This window comes from Oryx dammah, unplaced genomic scaffold, assembly GCF_014754425.2.
Source record: "Oryx dammah isolate SB20612 unplaced genomic scaffold, SCBI_Odam_1.1 HiC_scaffold_22, whole genome shotgun sequence".
In the NCBI taxonomy this organism is placed as follows: domain Eukaryota; kingdom Metazoa; phylum Chordata; class Mammalia; order Artiodactyla; family Bovidae; genus Oryx; species Oryx dammah.
Genome location: NW_024070206.1, coordinates 61,425,745 through 61,442,416, shown reverse-complemented (window position 1 = coordinate 61,442,416; position 16,672 = coordinate 61,425,745). Strand labels below are relative to the sequence as shown.

The 16,672-nt window shown below is 39.7% G+C and overlaps 2 pseudogenes; one reads left to right on the top strand and one right to left on the bottom strand.

Annotated features, from left to right (window-relative positions):
- The window catches only part of LOC120880852, a 105,585-nt pseudogene that overhangs the window by 17,772 nt on the left and 71,141 nt on the right, over nucleotides 1-16,672 (top strand).
- On the bottom strand, nucleotides 9,729-10,667 carry LOC120880967 (annotated as a pseudogene).

The window sequence follows — 16,672 nt, the reverse complement described above, 5'->3', positions numbered from 1 at the left end:
TAAAGCTGTATATATATATATACATTTTTCCCCATTAAATGAGACACCATCAAACCAGCAGGTGAACTCTGAATTTCTTAATTTCACCAACTCTCTCATCTGTCACCAACTTCAAGTGATTGAGGTTAGTTTCATTGATATATAGTAAACTGAGTAACTACCCTCTCTTTTCCTTTGTGGTATTTTTATTTACACAACAAATAGATACATTTCTATTTCAGCTGAAGCCTTATACATGTAGAGGAGTAGAAGTTCTTTATTTCTCACCTTGAGCTGAGAATTTCCCTCTGAGGACTAAAGAAACTAGTTAAAGTTTCTTGAAATCCACTGATGAAATAGAAGGAGGTAAGATTCAGAATTAGTTATGTAAGTAACTAAATCCTAACTCTGCCACTTAGCAGTTATAAAGTCTTCTGCAGGCCAAGTAATCACAGAATTTTAGCTTCATCACCTATAAAATGAAAAGGACAGTGCCTTCCTCATCAAATCGTATTAAATTTCCTTCTAGGCTCAATATCTTCACCATCTTGTTCATTCACTGTTCTTTTTTTTAATTTAAATTTATTTATTTTAATTGGAGGCTAATTATTTTACAATATTGTATTGGTTCTGCCATACATCAACATGAATCCACCACGGGTGTACACGTGTTCCCCATCCTGAACACCCCTCCCACCTCCCTCCCCGTGCCATCCCTCTGGGTCATCCCAGTGCACCAGCCCCAAGCATCCTGCATCGAACCTGGACTGGCAATCCATTTCTTATATATTATACATGTTTCAGTACCATTCCCCCAAATCATCCCACCCTCGCCCTCTCCCACAGAGTCCAAAAGACTGTTCAATACATCTGTGTCTCTTTTGCTGTCTCGCATACAGGGTTATCATTACCATCTTTCTAAATTCCATATATGTGCCTTAGTATACTGTATTGGTGTTTTTCTTTCTGGCTTACTTCACTCTGTACAATAGGCTCCAGTTGCATCCACCTCATTAGAACTGATTCAAATGTATTCTTTTTAATGGCTGAGTAATACTCCAATGTGTACATGTACCACAGCTTTCTTATCCATTCATCTGCTGATGGACATCTAGGTTGCTTCCATGTCCTGGCTATTATAAACAGTGCTGCGATGAACATTGGGGTACACGTGTCTCTTTCAATTCTGGTTTCCTCAGTGTGTATGCCCAGCAGTGGGATTGCTGGGTCATAAGGCAGTTCTATTTCCAGTTTTTTAAGGAATCTCCACATGTTCTTCATAGTGACTGTACTAGTTTGCATTCCCACCAACAGTGTAAGAGGGTTCCCTTTTCTCCACACCCTCTCCAGCATTCATTGCTTGTAGATTTTTGGATTGCAGCCATTCTGACTGGTGTGAAATGGTACCTCATTGTGGTCTTGATTTGCATTTCTCTGATAATGAGTGATGTTGAGCATGTTTTCATGTGTTTGTTACCCATCTGTATGTCTTCTTTGGAGAAATGTCTGTTTAGTTCTTTGGCCCATTTTTTGATTGGGTCATTTATTTTTCTGGAATTGAGCTGCAGGAGTTGCTTATATATTTTTGAGAATAGTTGCTTGTCAGTTGCTTCATTTGCTATTATTTTCTCCCATTCTGAAGGCTGTCTTTTCACCTTGCTTATAGTTTCCTTTGTTGTGCAGAAGCTTCTAAAGTTGGCAACATAGTAATTCTGTGGAATTCCATATATCTACTTTGTATGCTAAGTCACTTCAGTCGTGTCCGACTCTGTGCGACCCCATAGACACCAGCCCACCAGACTCCCCCGTCCCTGGAATTCTCCAAGCAAGAACTCTAGAGTGGGTTGCCATTTCTTTCTCCAATACCTGAAAGTGAAAAGTGAAAATGAAGTCACTCAGTCGTGTCTGACTCTTAGCGACCCCATGGACTGCAGCCCACCAGGCTCCTCTGTCATGGGATTTTCCTGGCGAGAGTACTGGAGTGGGGTGCCATTGCCTTCTCCAATATCTACTTTATGTTACCTGAAATCCAAGCTATGAAATACAACTAGAGAAATCCAAATGCTTGCATATTTATTAAATTCATCTAGGCAATACAATAATATATTCAGGAATATTGGATCACCCCTTTGATTAGGCTTCCCTGGTGGCTCAGAGGATAAAGCGTCTGCCTGCAGTGTGGGAGACCTGGGTTCAATCCCTGGGTTGGGAAGATCCCCTGGAGAAAGAAATGGCAACCCACTCTAGTACTCTTGCCTAGAAAATTCCATGGACAGAGGAGCCTGGTGGGCTACAGTCCATGGAGTCACAAAGAGTCGGACACGACTGAGCGACTTCACTTCACTTCACTTTGATTAAAATGATAAAAGATGTTATAAATGCCCACCTACCCACCTCTCTATGTTATCTCTGCACTTCCTTGTCATTGTTTAGTCCACAGCTCTGTAGATTGTAGATAACGCATAGCAATGCAAGTGATACTTGTCTATAGACAGGCGCCTTTTGCCCAGGATAGAGATAATTGATTTGTCTCCCCGCTGATGGTAAAAATCCAGCTTTACATCTATTTGTCAGTTTATTTGTGAACTCCTGATTTACAATACTGTGGTTCTTTGAATTATGTTGTGTACATTTCATAACATATTACATATTGAATAAAGTAAGTAAAATCTTTGATGTCTGTACATGCTATATGTATTGTTATTGTTGTTCAGTCGTTAAATAGTGTTTGATTCTTTAGGACTCCAGGGACTGCAGCTTGCCAGGCCTCCCTCTACCTCACTGTTCCTGCCTATAAAAGTTAAAGATAAATTAAATATGTGTGCATATATGTTATATACACATATATATTTTTTTCTTTAACAATTTACATTATTCATGGCTCTTACAAACTCAGTATTTAAATAACTTCAGATTTGAAAACATTTTCATTGTCATCTCATATTCTCTGTCTCAGAACATAATCTAAGCACATTACTAAAATCTTAACCCCTCGTCCTATCCTCAATTTGTTCCAAGTTCTTAACAAAACTAAATGTCTTATTAAAACTGTGGATACATTTAGAGTTAATAAGCACAACTATCTGTGAAGCTCTTTTGGGTACAGGAAATGAGTTACAGGCACAATGATAATTGTAGATTCTGCTCAACACCTATTTTTCTGCATCTGTTCTGTTTCTGGGTAGATTAGGCAAATTCTGGGTAAATGTGTGTATCTGACATGAATGCATTTGCATCCTATCATTTTCAAAGTAAACTTTCTCATCTAATTTAATTCTCACAGTTCTTTAAACAGTGCTGATCATCTCTCAGTTTTATTGAGGAGGAACTGACGATTTCAGCCCAATGAATAGTCCAGGACTGCATAGCTTTGCAGTCAAAGAACAGGTCCAGAGTTTAGACATTCTGTACACTGGACATTCTTCAATAAACACTACCTTCCCAGAAATGGAAGTGTTGGAAATGGTGGAGCTTAGAAGATTACTGTAAATAATATAGTTATTTCCCCAAAATTCAATGTGCTCACCTGCCAGGGAAGTCCTTAGTCACTTTTCTTTTTTCCTTTTATTTTAATTTCTTTAAGCTTTTTATTTTGTATTGAGGTATATCTGATTAACAAACAATATTGTGGTAGTTTTAGGTGAACAGAGAAGGACTCAGCCATACACAAGCACGTGTCCATTCCCCCTCAAAATTTCATCCATCCAGGCAGCCACATATCATTGCACAGAGTTCCCTGTGCTATACAGTGGGTCCTTGCTGATTGTCCGTTTTTACTACCGCAGAGTGTGCATGCTCACCCCCAGGTCCCATTCTCCTCCCGCTACTCTTTTCCACTGGCAAACATAAGGTCATGCTCTGAGTCTGTAAGCCCCTTTCTGTTTTCATACGTTCATTCTATCAACTCTTCTTAGGTTCCGCACATAAAGGATGTCATATGACGTATCTCCTTCTCTGTCTGAACTACTTCACTCAGTATGACACTCTCTAGGTCCAATAGTGCTGCTGCAAATGGCACTATTTCAGTATTTTTAAAGGCTGAGTAATATCATTATTTTTCAAAACACTTTTTTCTTTTTCCCTGAAAGTCAGCCCTCTTATCTGCCTGAATCCTTTTGCTTGTGTATTGACAGTTGTTGGTATCAATGCATTACCATAAGATAGGACAGATAATATACTATAAAAATCAGTTCAGCTGCAATTGATATATAGCTCCATCCATTCTTTAAACATAAATAATATACAATAAGCACAGTGTTTAATTCTGATTCCTAAGCAGAGTCCAGTATGGTGAGGTTTGTTTTAAGGTTTGTTGTTATTGTTTAGTTGCAAAGTCTTGTCCTACTCTTTTGTGACCCCATGGACTGTAGCCCACCCAGCTTCTCTGTCCTTGCAGTTTCCCAGGCAAGAACACTGGAGTGGGTTGCCATTTCCTTCTCCAGGGGATCTTCCTGATGCAGTGATCAAACCCATGTCTCCTGCATCGGTAGGCAGATTCTTTAACACTATCATGTGTCAAACATTAGGTTTTTGTTTCTGCTGTTGTTTTTGTTAGATATATTTTCAGAATTTAAAACCTATATTACCCTAAGTATGTTTATCGTCAAAACATCAGTTTCTATGTGTAAAATAAGTGAGCTTCCCTAGTGCCTCAGAGAAGAAAAGTCTGCCTGCAATACAGCAGAACAGACCTGGGTTTGATCTCTAGGTTGGGAAGATCCCCTGGAGAAGGAAATAGGAACCCACTCCAGTATTGTTGTCTGGCCAAACCCATCAACTGAGGAGCCTGGCAGGTTACAGTCTGTGGGGTCTCAAAGAGTTGGACATGACTGAGCTGTTAGTAAAAAAAAAAAGAAAGAAAGAAAAACTAAGATAAGCACTTAAAATCCCATCAAGTTCTAATAGCCTAGGATTAAGGTAAGAACACTTACCAGATTATTATCTTTGTCATTCACCTTCTTACTACACTGTTGTCAGTATCAGCTCATTTTTCACTGGAAAAATCAATTTTAGGACTTAAAGATTTAAAAAGAAAAACTGATCCATTGTCTAATTTTTGCAACCCCATCTGGGCAGATCTTCTGTGTTCATAAAAGAAATCTGTGCCTTCCTTAGGAAGGTTGTAGTTCCTTAAGGTAATGCAAGATCTTTTATATATTGCCTTGAAGCTTTTGACATTAGCTTTCTAATCTCAGATCTCAGGATCACACACTCTGATATCCAAATCCCAATGGGAAAACTTACCTGAGCAATTAGAGTTCTACTGAGGAGTCGAGTACACACAAAGGAAATGATGTAATGTGTTTCTCTATATCTTAAGAAAATCCCAAGCAAAAATATATTATGATTTTCAAAATGGTAGATTGTTACACATAAAATTGAAGGAAGATAGTTGCTATCTGATTTGACCTGTTCAAAGCAATTTATCAATTAATAGAAGTTCTATGTGATAGGACAGTGGTGAACTGAAATGAAGCCAAATATACCTGTACACAAATTGAGAATTAAAAGGTCTTTAAGTAAACATTGTCAACTGAAAAATAATATAGTCACAACCTGAAAGCAGAGATTTTACTTGATGCGAATGTTAAGGCCTCTGAGACCAGGAGGCAGCATCTCAGTAGTCATGAGGAAACCACTCAAGAAGGCAGGAGGGCGAGTCAGGCTATACCCAAGTTTGCAACAAAGGGGACAGAGAATTGGAACATCAGAGATTATTGCGAGGTAGAGAAAATCAGATATCAAGTTAAGGAGTTTATTTTTCTTCTACATATGGAAAGATGCAAGCCTCTGGGTTCACTGAATTCATTCTTTTCATATGCACTTCAGCTCAGTTCAGTTCAGTCACTTAGTCCTGTCCAGACCCCATGGACTGCAGCACGCCAGGCTTCCCTGTCCATCACCAGCTCCTGGGGCTTGCTATCTGGGGCCAAATTCTGTCTCCCGATTGTTTGCATCCTTAATTCCTCACTCACCTTAAGGTGTGGCCGATGTGGCAGATGGCTGCTGCTTGCATTCCCTGAGCTCTCAGCAAACAGCTATGTGGGTGGCAGCGTCTGCTGGCTCTCAGTTTTGGGAGCCCTTATTCACATTTGGAGGCCAGAAATCATGGATGGCTGTGATATTTCTTGTTTATGGATATGACAGCAGACATTTAATTTCACCACATGAGAAAGTCAATGATGAATGAAACTGACTCTAATATGTGTTATCTGTGCATCACGTTCAAGTGGAATTTTGGCCATCCAAGGTCAGAATTGACCTGCTAATCCTAACTCAATACAAACATTTACTCTAAGTATGTGTGCCAGCTGGTGTTAAGGATACAAAACAGAGAAAGGGAGGGTAAATGGAACTGCATATGAAGAATTTGGCAAACAGAGAATACTGAACGAAAGACAAAACAGGAAAAAAATTAAGAAATTGAGTGGAGATTGAAAATTTCATGGCGTGATGGAAGGATTGAAATGAGATTTGGAGCAATGTTGCCTCTGTGTGTGGGGGGGGCTTCTTGGTGGCTCAGTGATAAAGAGTCTGCTTGCCAGTACAGGAGCCACAAGAGACGGGGGTTCTGTCTTTGGGTCGGGAAGATCCTCTGGAGGAGGAAATGGCAACCCACTCCAGGATCCTTGCTTGGATAATCCGATGGACAGAGGAGCCTTGTGTGTTACAGTCCATGGGATCACAAAGAATCGGACACAACTGAGTGAGCACACGACACCATAAAATGAAGCACAATAAAATTATAAACGAATGAGAAATTCACATGAATTCCTACAACTTGCAGGTAAGAGAGTGGCCAGATTATTTATGTGAAGCCATGTAAAGAAATACAGAAGAAACTTTCTGTGTTTGCTTTTCAGACAAGTCGGAGGAGCAGTCAGTGTGCCCCCGTTACTCCAGATGGAGCAGAGGGGAGCCTCGTACAGTGGACGGGGCACTGTCTATAAAGCCAGCCCTCAGCTCACCCATGGCAGTGGAAACTACACCACAGAGAGGGTTCTGTCTGTGCAGATCAGTGGTGACATAGGCCTTGGCAAATGCAGGCTTCCAATGGGGAAGAAGGAAATGACAGCCTGCGGGTGATGAGAACCAAATGCTTTGTCTTAAACAGCAGAAAATGGTGTTGGAAATGCAAGTGTGTGCTAAATTAATTGTTTTTTTCCTGCATTGGCAGGCAGATTCTTTACCTTCTTAGTCACCAGTATATATAAATATATATGGGCTTAGCAGGAGACACTGGTTTAATCCCTGGGTCAGAAAGATCCCCTGAAGAAGGAAATGGCAGCCCACTCCAGTATACTTGCCTGGGAAATCTCACGGACAAAGAAGCATGGTCCATGGGGGTCACAAAAGAGTCACATGTGACTTAGTGATTAAATAACAACAAACATATGCAAAGAAAGTGATATGAACCACTTTGCTGTACACCTGTGACTAATACAACTTTGTCAATAAATTATATTTTAATTTTAAAAAATGGATTTCCAAGACCCTGAAATTGTGTTTCATTTTTATAGCTGGATTAATTGCTAATTAGATACCAGGAGAGCAGAACTTTAAAATTTTGTTTAGAATATTATTCCAATTTATTTCATAGTTATGTAGAGAGATGGCATAAATCATTACACATGGCATGCTAACATAACTACTGCTTCTTTCTCCCCAGCCCACCCCCCCCACAAGGGGAATGTATTTTTATTAATAGCTCTTCCTTTACAGCTTAAATTATATCAACAGAGCATTCAGTTTCTTTTATCTCTTTCTCTTTTTTTTCAATTTTAACTAATGTGATGTTATGAACCCACTGGGGAGATGAAATTGTCCAATGGAAAAAAATGCACAAACTAAAAGTTGAGAGTTTTATTTGGCAGACATTCTGAGGACTTCAAGCCTGGGACACAGCATCTCAGATAGTGCTAAGAAACTGTTCTACAGAGGCAAGTTCTGAAGAGGCAAGGGGGAGCCAGGAGAGATAGAAGATTTTGCAACAAAAATCAGATAATCGGAACACCAAAAGATTATTGTTAATAAAAGAAAACCAGACAAACTAAAGAATTTAGCACTTTTTCTGTGTGTGGGAAGATGCAACAGTTTGGGCTCTCTGACTCTGTTCCTTTGATATGCACCTTAGCTATCTTGAGAGTCCTTGGACAGCAAGGAGATCCAACCAGTCCATCCTAAAGGAAATCAAGCCTGAATATCCACTGGAAGGACTGATGCTGAAGCTGAAGCTCCAATGCTTTGGGCACCTGATGGAAAGAACTGACTCATTGGAAAAGACCCTGATGCTGGGAAAGATTCAAGGCAGGAGGAGAAGGGGTAGACAGAGGATGAGATGGTTGGAATGGCATCACCGACTCAAGGGACATGAGCTTGAGTAAACTCAGGAGTTGGTGATGGACAGGGAGGCCTGGTGTGCTACAGTCCATGAGGTTACAGAGTTGGGCATGACTAAGCAACTGAACTGAACTGAACTGAACTTAGCTATCTGGGGCCAGCCTATCTTGAGAAAGACTATTCTGTGCTTTCTCATCCTGAGTCCCCTCAGGGCTCACTCACCAGGCAGCTGTATTATGACAGTTTCATGACTACAACCTCCTTTGTTTACTGATGTAGCAGGCAATAGTTTTCATTAACAAAGTCCTCTCCAATGGCTTCTGGAAAATCAGGGGATGTTTGGTGATAATAACTGAAGCAGAATGGAGAGAAACTGAGCAGATTTTTACATCAAATAATTCTTGTCCCAGATTCTCATTTTTGCCTAAGGCAAAAGAAAACAGTGCAGATGGATTTCACCTAAAAGTGAACAGACTATAATGAAATTAAGGAAATGATTTTTTTTTATAAATTTACAAAGGTTCAATTTTTTAATTAGTTTTTCAGGCTAATTTGTTCATCTATTCAATAAATATGTTTGAATTGCATCCTGAGGGTAAGCATTGTAAATGGTAGATAACAGTGAACTAGACAGAAAGGACCAAACTTTTATGGAATATTTAGTCTAGGGAGAGAAATTTCTCATTCAGTCTTACTTACAAATTATTTACTTCTAAATGTTATGATGGAGTTTTGTTAGGATGAAACAAATACATGAAAAGGATATAAACAAACCTAATTTGACCCACTAACACTCCCATTTGACTCAGCAAATTTATTAAGCCTATTGTTTAAAAAAAATTAAATAGGAGCCTTTAATTATTATTTGTTTATTTATTTATTTTTAGGGCTTCCCTGGTGGCTCAAAGGTTAAAGCGTCTGCCTGCAATGCGGGAGACCTGGGTTTGATCCCTGGGTCGGGAAGTTCCCCTGGAGAAGGAAATGGCAACCCACTCCAGTATTCTTGCCTGGAGAATCCCAAGGACGGAGGAGCCTGGTGGGCTGCAATTCACGGGGTCGCAAAGAGTCAGACATGACTGAGCGACTTTATTCAGGAGCCTTTAGGAAGGTAAGTCAAATTAACATGGGTGGGGGGTTGCTCTGTGCATGACATCTCGCTGAGACTTCTCCAAGAAAAGAAAAATCAGGTGTAAAAAGCCCTCTCTGCAAAACGGAAGAGTGATCCTATCATTACTCTTCCTTAGTTTGGAGAGTTCAATGTAATGACTGTTCCCTAAACTGATTTAGGGGAAAGTGTAAGTAGTGGAAAATATTCAGAAACTGTACTAGTACGACTACAAGAATCTATGTCAACGTTCCTGCACTGCTTCTCTTAGAATCTTTAAATACTTAAGGATGAAAGGACTGTATCACCCAGAACATAATTTAGTGCTGATTGTTTTTTTTAGGGCACCTTTGCATCCTTATTCCTTAAGCTATAGATCAGTGGGTTTAACACGGGGATGACAACTGTGTAAAAGACAGAGGCCGTTTTGTCTGTGTCCATGGAGTAACTGGAGCTGGGTCTGAAATACATGAACAGGAGCATGCCATGAAATATAGCCACAACGGTTAAGTGGGAGGCACACGCAGAGAAAGCTTTGTGTCTCCCCTCTGTTGAGTTCATCCTAAGGATGGTTGTTGTGATGTAACTGTAGGAAAGCAGGACAGTGATAATGCTGGTCCCCACAACATAACCAATAAAAGTGAACATCACAATCTCATTGATGGATGTATCTGAGCAGGAGAGGGCTAGTAAGGGTGGGATGTCACAGAAAAAGTGATTGATGATTTTGGAATTGCAGAATGACAACCGAAATGTACAACAGGTGTAGATTGCTGAATCAACCAAGCCTACGATGTAGGCAATAACCACAAGCTGAGTACAGATTCCCCTGAACATGGCAGTTGTATAAAGAAGTGGATTGCAAATGGCCACATAACGGGTCGTAAGAAATAACAGCCAACATGAGACATTCCGCATCTGCAAAGGCTCCCAAAAAGTACATCTGGATGGCACATACATCATATGGAATCCTTTTTTGCTCAGGTAAGAAATCAGCCAGCATCTTGGGAGAGATAGTAGAAGAACAGCAGATGTCACAGAAGGACAGATTGCTCAGGAAGTAATACATGGGTGTGTGCAGTCTGGGGTCCCTCTTGATCAGCAGGACCATCCTGACCCTGGCTATCACAGTTATGCCATAAACCAGCAGGAAGAGCACGAAAAGCCCCTGCTGCACATCTTGTCTACCGGAAAGTCCTAAGAATATGAAGTCAGCAAACACAGTGCAGTTTTCAGCAGCCATCCCTTACACATGATCAATTCCTAGTTATGAAAACGGAAATGGAAGTGGAGGGTTAATATCATCTTATTGTCTTAATTGCTAAACTGCTATTTGTTTCTATATTTCAGTAATTAGGAGAAGAGATAAATAATGCTAAGATGCCTTGAAGTTAAATTGACCCTTTGGGAAATATTTCCAATTTGATATAACTGATAAAATGATAATAATAATGATACATTTGTAAACCACTGTAGTGTTTGCAGCACAAATTCATCTAAGCTAAATCAAGCTATTTCCACATCAATTTGTATAGCATTTATGACCATTTCTGCTATTTCAACCTAATATTAAGGAATTTATGTCCTCAGATTGAAGGCAAGATTCTTACAATTAGTTGGTCCAGATAACCCTAGTCTTCTGACAAGATCTCTGCTTTGTTATGTTTTAATGATGTACGGATGTTGTCATATCCTGTAATAGAGAAATATTGTTAATGAGTGATGTAGATACTGAATATATTTCTTTGCAATTTCTTCATCTTCCATGAGTGTAGAGCAGGAAGAGCTATGGCAAGTTTCTGAGCATAACAAGAACTCTTTTTTCCCCATTAAACTCTCAGGTCTGTTCAACTTTAGTATATGAGAGGTAGACAGTTTGTGAAGACACACTGGAGCAGAAAGGTGATAGCTTTGGGGTAAGAGGGTGGAAGGGTGCCCATGTTTGAAATGTTAGAGTGGAGAGGCAGTCATAGTCCAGGGCTGATATTCTCACCCCTGAGAGCTGCTGCCACACAGGGGAGATGATAAAGAACGTCTGGGACCCAGTTGTAGAGATGCTGATGGCACAGGTGACAGAGGGGCAAGAAAGGCAGTGTGGTTTACTGTGTGGGTCCTTCTGACCAGGTCTACTCTTCTTAACATGATATATTTAACACAAGATCAGTTATGTAAGACACATGATACAAATACTCATATGGTCACAGTCCCAGAACCTCAGAGACAATCATGCATGAACTGTGTCCCCATCCCAGTCTCTAAAAATTTTTAAAGTTTCATTCTTTAATTTGATCCATATTGCTCTTGAATGTCTCTGAGGCCAGTCATCCTTGATTTGGGAGTCACTTGTCTTAGGGGGGCCAACTGAATTTTATGTCCCCTTGTTATTCTTTACCCTAACCAACTGTGTGATACACAATGTCACACCCATCCTCTTACATTCTGTGAGAATGCAAGGAAAATGGAGTTGAACGTAGGGCTTCCCAGGTGGCTCAGAGATATAGAATCTGCCTGCCAGTGCAGGGGATGCCGAAGACACGAGCTTGCTCCCTGGGCCAGGCAGATCCCTGGAGGAGGAAATGGCACCTTGCTCCAGTGTTCTTGCCTGGGAAGTCCCATGGACAGAGGAGCCTGGCAGGCTTCAGTCCATGGGATCACAAAAGAGCTGGACTATGTATATTTATCTGTGTATATCTGAAGAATTGATACTTTCAAATTGTGGTGCTGGAGAAGGCTCTTGAAAGTCCTTTGGACGGCAATGAGGTCAAACCAGTTAACCCTAAAGGAAATCAACCTTCAATATTTGCTGGAAGGGCTGAAGCTGAAGCTCCAATATTTTGGCCACCTGATACAAAGAGCCAACTCATTGGGAAAAAACCCGACTCACTGGAAAAGACCCTGATGCTAGGAAAGATTTAGGAAAAAAGAGAAAGGTGCAGCAGAGATGAGATGGTTAGATAGCATCACCAACACAATTTGGTGCAAATGAATTTGAGCAAACTCAAGGAGAGAATGATGGACTGGGAAGCCTGGTGTGCTACAGTCCATGGGGTTGCAGAGTCAGACATGACTTAGCAACTGAGCAACAATAACAAATGTATTGATTTGAAATAAAGATTGGAAAAAGTAAGTAAAATGAAATTTTGTGTATATTTCATATCTTCCTTTGTTTATATAACATCCTTTCTTTCAAAAAAGGATTAAAAACATAAGGAAATCTCAAATATATATCAGAGAAACACAAAAGATATCAGTACCTGTCCCAGAATTCCTGACTTGTTTGTTGCATGCAGTTGTATCTGTCGGAGGATTCAGCATTGCCTCCTGCCTGACCTAAATTATATAACCATCTCTGTGTCTGGTCCCTTGGTGGTGAACCTTGGTCTCTCAGGAATAATTAACAGATCTCATGATGTAGTTTATCATCTGGCATTTCATAGAAGTAAGTTAATTGTGAATGGAATACAGATACAGTTAAATGATACCAATCACCAAGCATTCTTTATATCCAGTTCACAAATCCCTATACAGGAACTTTATTTTCATGTGATAAATTACAAAACAAATGCACAACCATTCATCCTTAGATAATTTCACAGACCCACAGGCATCCCATTAAACACATCCCCAAAGTAAAGATTTTGTAAAAACAGCAAATATCTGAACATATATATACTACCTACAGATAACTATATTTTGTTTTCTACACCACTTGGCTTTTAATTTTTAAATAAAAATGATGTTGCAATGAATTATGTAATGAATTATACATATATATATAACACCACTTAGTGTATATTCAATTATTAATGTCATAAAACCTGTGATGTGAGAAAATTAAATATATATAATTTATCATCTTTCTGCATTTTCATATTGTATGGATCACAGCAAACTGTGAAAAATTCTCAGAGACAGGAATACCAGACTGCATTACCTGCCTCCAAGGAAACCTGTATGCATCTCAAGAAGCAACAGCTAGAACCAAACATGCAGCAACAGGCTAGTTCAAAATTGGGAAAGGAGTTACCTTAAGGCTACATATTATCACTCTGCTTATCAAACTTATATACAGAGTACATCATGTGAAATGCTGCACTGGATGAAGCACAAGCTGGAATCAAGATTGCTGGGAGAAGTATAAACAACCTCAAATATGCAGATGACACCACTCTTATGGCAGAAAGTGAAGAGGAACTAAAGGGCCTTTTGATGAAGATGAAAGAGCAAAGGGGAAAAGCTGGTTTACAAGTCAACATTCAAAACAGTAAGATCATGGCATGCTACTGCTGCTGCTAAGTCACTTCAGTCATGTCCGACTCTGTGTGACCCCATAGATGGCAGCCCACTAGACTCCACTATCCCTGGGATTCTCCAGGCAAGAAAACTGGAGTGGGTTGCCATACAGTCCCATAATTTCATGGCAAATACATGGGGAAACAATAGAAACAGTTACAGACTTTATTTTCTTTGGCTCCAAAATCACTGCAGATGGTGACTGCAGCCATGAAATTAAAAGATGCTTTCTCCTTGGGAGAAAAGATATGACCAACCTAGGCAGAATATTTTATCTTTATTTATTTTTTTAATTTAAATTTATTTATTTTAATTGGAGGCTAATTACGTTACAATATTGTATTGGTTTTGCCATACATCAACATGAATCCGCCACGGGTATACACATGTTCCCCATCCTGAACCCCCCTCCCACCTCCCTCCCCGTACCATCCCTCTGGGTCATCCTAGTGCACCAGCCCCAAGCATCCTGTATCCTGCATCGAACCTGGACTGGCGATTCGTTTCTTATGATATTATACATGTTTCAATGCCATTCTCCCAAATCATCCCACCCTCTCCCTCTCCCACAGAGTCCAAAAGACTGTTCTATACATCTGCATCTCTTTTGCTGTCTCACATACAGGGTTATCATTACCATCTTTCTAAATTCCATATATATGCGTTAGTATACTGTATTGGTGTTTTCCTTTCTGGCTTACTTCACTCTGTACAATACACTCCAGTTTCATCCATCTCATTAGAACTGATTCAAATGTATTCTTTTTAATGGCTGAGTAATACTCCATTGTGTATATGTACCACAGCTTCCTTATCCATTCATCTGCTGATGGACATCTAGGTTGTTTCCATGTCCTGGCTATTATAAACAGTGCTGCGATGAACATTGGGGTACACGTGTCTCTTTCCGTTCTGGTTTCCTCGGTGTGTATGCCCAGCAGTGAGATTGCTGGGTCAAAAGGCAGTTCTATTTCCAGTTTTTTAAGGAATCTCCATACTGTTCTCCATGGTGGCTGTACTAGTTTGTATTCCCACCAACAGTGTAAGAGGGTTCCCTTTTCTCCACACCCTCTCCAGCATTTATTGCTCGTAGACTTTTGGATCACAGCCATTCTGGAAGAATATTAAAAAGCAGAGACATCACTTTGCTGACAAAGGTCAGTATAGACAAAGCTATCCTTTTCCCAATAGTTATGTATGGGTGTGAGAGTTGGACCTTAAAGAAAGCTGAGCATCAAAGAGTTGATGCTTTTGAACTGTGGTGTTGGAGAAGACTCTTGAGAGTCCTTTGGACAGCAAAGAAATCAACCAGTCCATCCTAAAGTAAATCAGTCCTAAATATTCATTGGAAGGACTAATGCTGAGTCTGAAGCTCCAATACTTTGGCCACCTGATGGGGAGAGATGACTCATTGGAAAAGACCCTGATGCTGGGAAAGATTGAAGGCAGGAGGAGAAGGGGACGACAGAGGATGAGATGGTTGGATGGCATCACCGATTCAATGGACATGAGTTTGAGCAAACCCCAGGAAATGGTGAAGGACAGGGAAGCCTGGCATGCTGCAGTCAATGGGGTTGCAAAGAGTTGGACATGACTTAGCAACTGCACAACAACAACAGAGTTTATCAAAGTCAGATATTTCTTAAAATAAATTCTATGTGGAAACTTCCCTGGGGGTCCAGTGGTTAAGACTCTGCACTTCCACCACAGAGGGTGAGCATTCCAGTTGGTGCCTTTGGTGTGGGTTAAGATCCCACATACCACATGGCAGGCCAATAAATAAATAAATAGAATTAAAATCATAAAAATAAATAAATAAATTATATAAATGATGTTTAGGACCAAAGAGTATTAAAATGATTTAAAACTTGCAATTTTTGCTTTTTCACCTGTACTCACTTTATATTATCTAATTTTCACTGCATGTTATAGATTTGACATATTATCACACATATCCTGACCTAATAGCCTTATAATATGAAACAGAAATTGAAGCCCAGAGGGAATAATATTCTGCAACTCTGTAGACATTGTTTCTTTACTTCCATAGAAATACCTCAAAAATAGATTCCTGAATACAGCACAATGAAACAAATTTGTCTTAAAATATAACTCTAAGTAGTCTCTCAGATGTTATGGCTTGTTTATGTTAAAGTGACACTTGAAAACTCACAGAACAATGACATATGGCTCTTAGATTTCTGGGAAAACTGATGGATCATACAAGTCCCATTTCTAAACCAAGGAGGGATCCAGCAGTGACCGAGAGCAGAGGGGCAACTAGGAAGCACTGTCACACTGGGAGGGTGTCTGTTTTAGTTATATTACATGGACTCGAAAATAATCAGTGTCGGGGTGAAGAGAAAGTGGTGTGGGGGACCACTTCATTGCAGTTTCAGGAAGGAACAGGTAGTAAAGAAAGTGGTGTCCCTTGACGTTGTACAACCTGACAGTTTTGAGGAGGTGATCTCTGCATTATCCATCTATTGTAGTATTTTATCACACGTGTGAGTCATTGCTGTATACTTCTGAGCACAGGTTGATACTTGTTCTTTAGACACCTATAGGTGATAAATATTCTTCCCAAATGTATTATAATCATGTATATTACCTCTACAACTTCAGTCTTAATGCAGTTAATTTAATTGTCACAGATGTGTAAATGCAAAATGTGAGCAAACAAGAAAAGATGTGCAAGGCATGTACCAGTTTATGCATTCCAGTAATTCAGTAAGTTTCATATTTCTTCTGAGCTCTAACTTGGAATAAATACATAACAAATGATTTTCAGTTATTTTTGTTTATGTCTTCATATTGTTTACTGTTATAGTATTTCCCCTTGCTGTCTATAAAGCTAGAATATCCTTCACACAAAATTCAATTAAATTAACAATTTTCATAAAAGAGATTTCTGTTAGAACTATTAATGCTTTTCCTTAGTGTATTCTTTTCTTT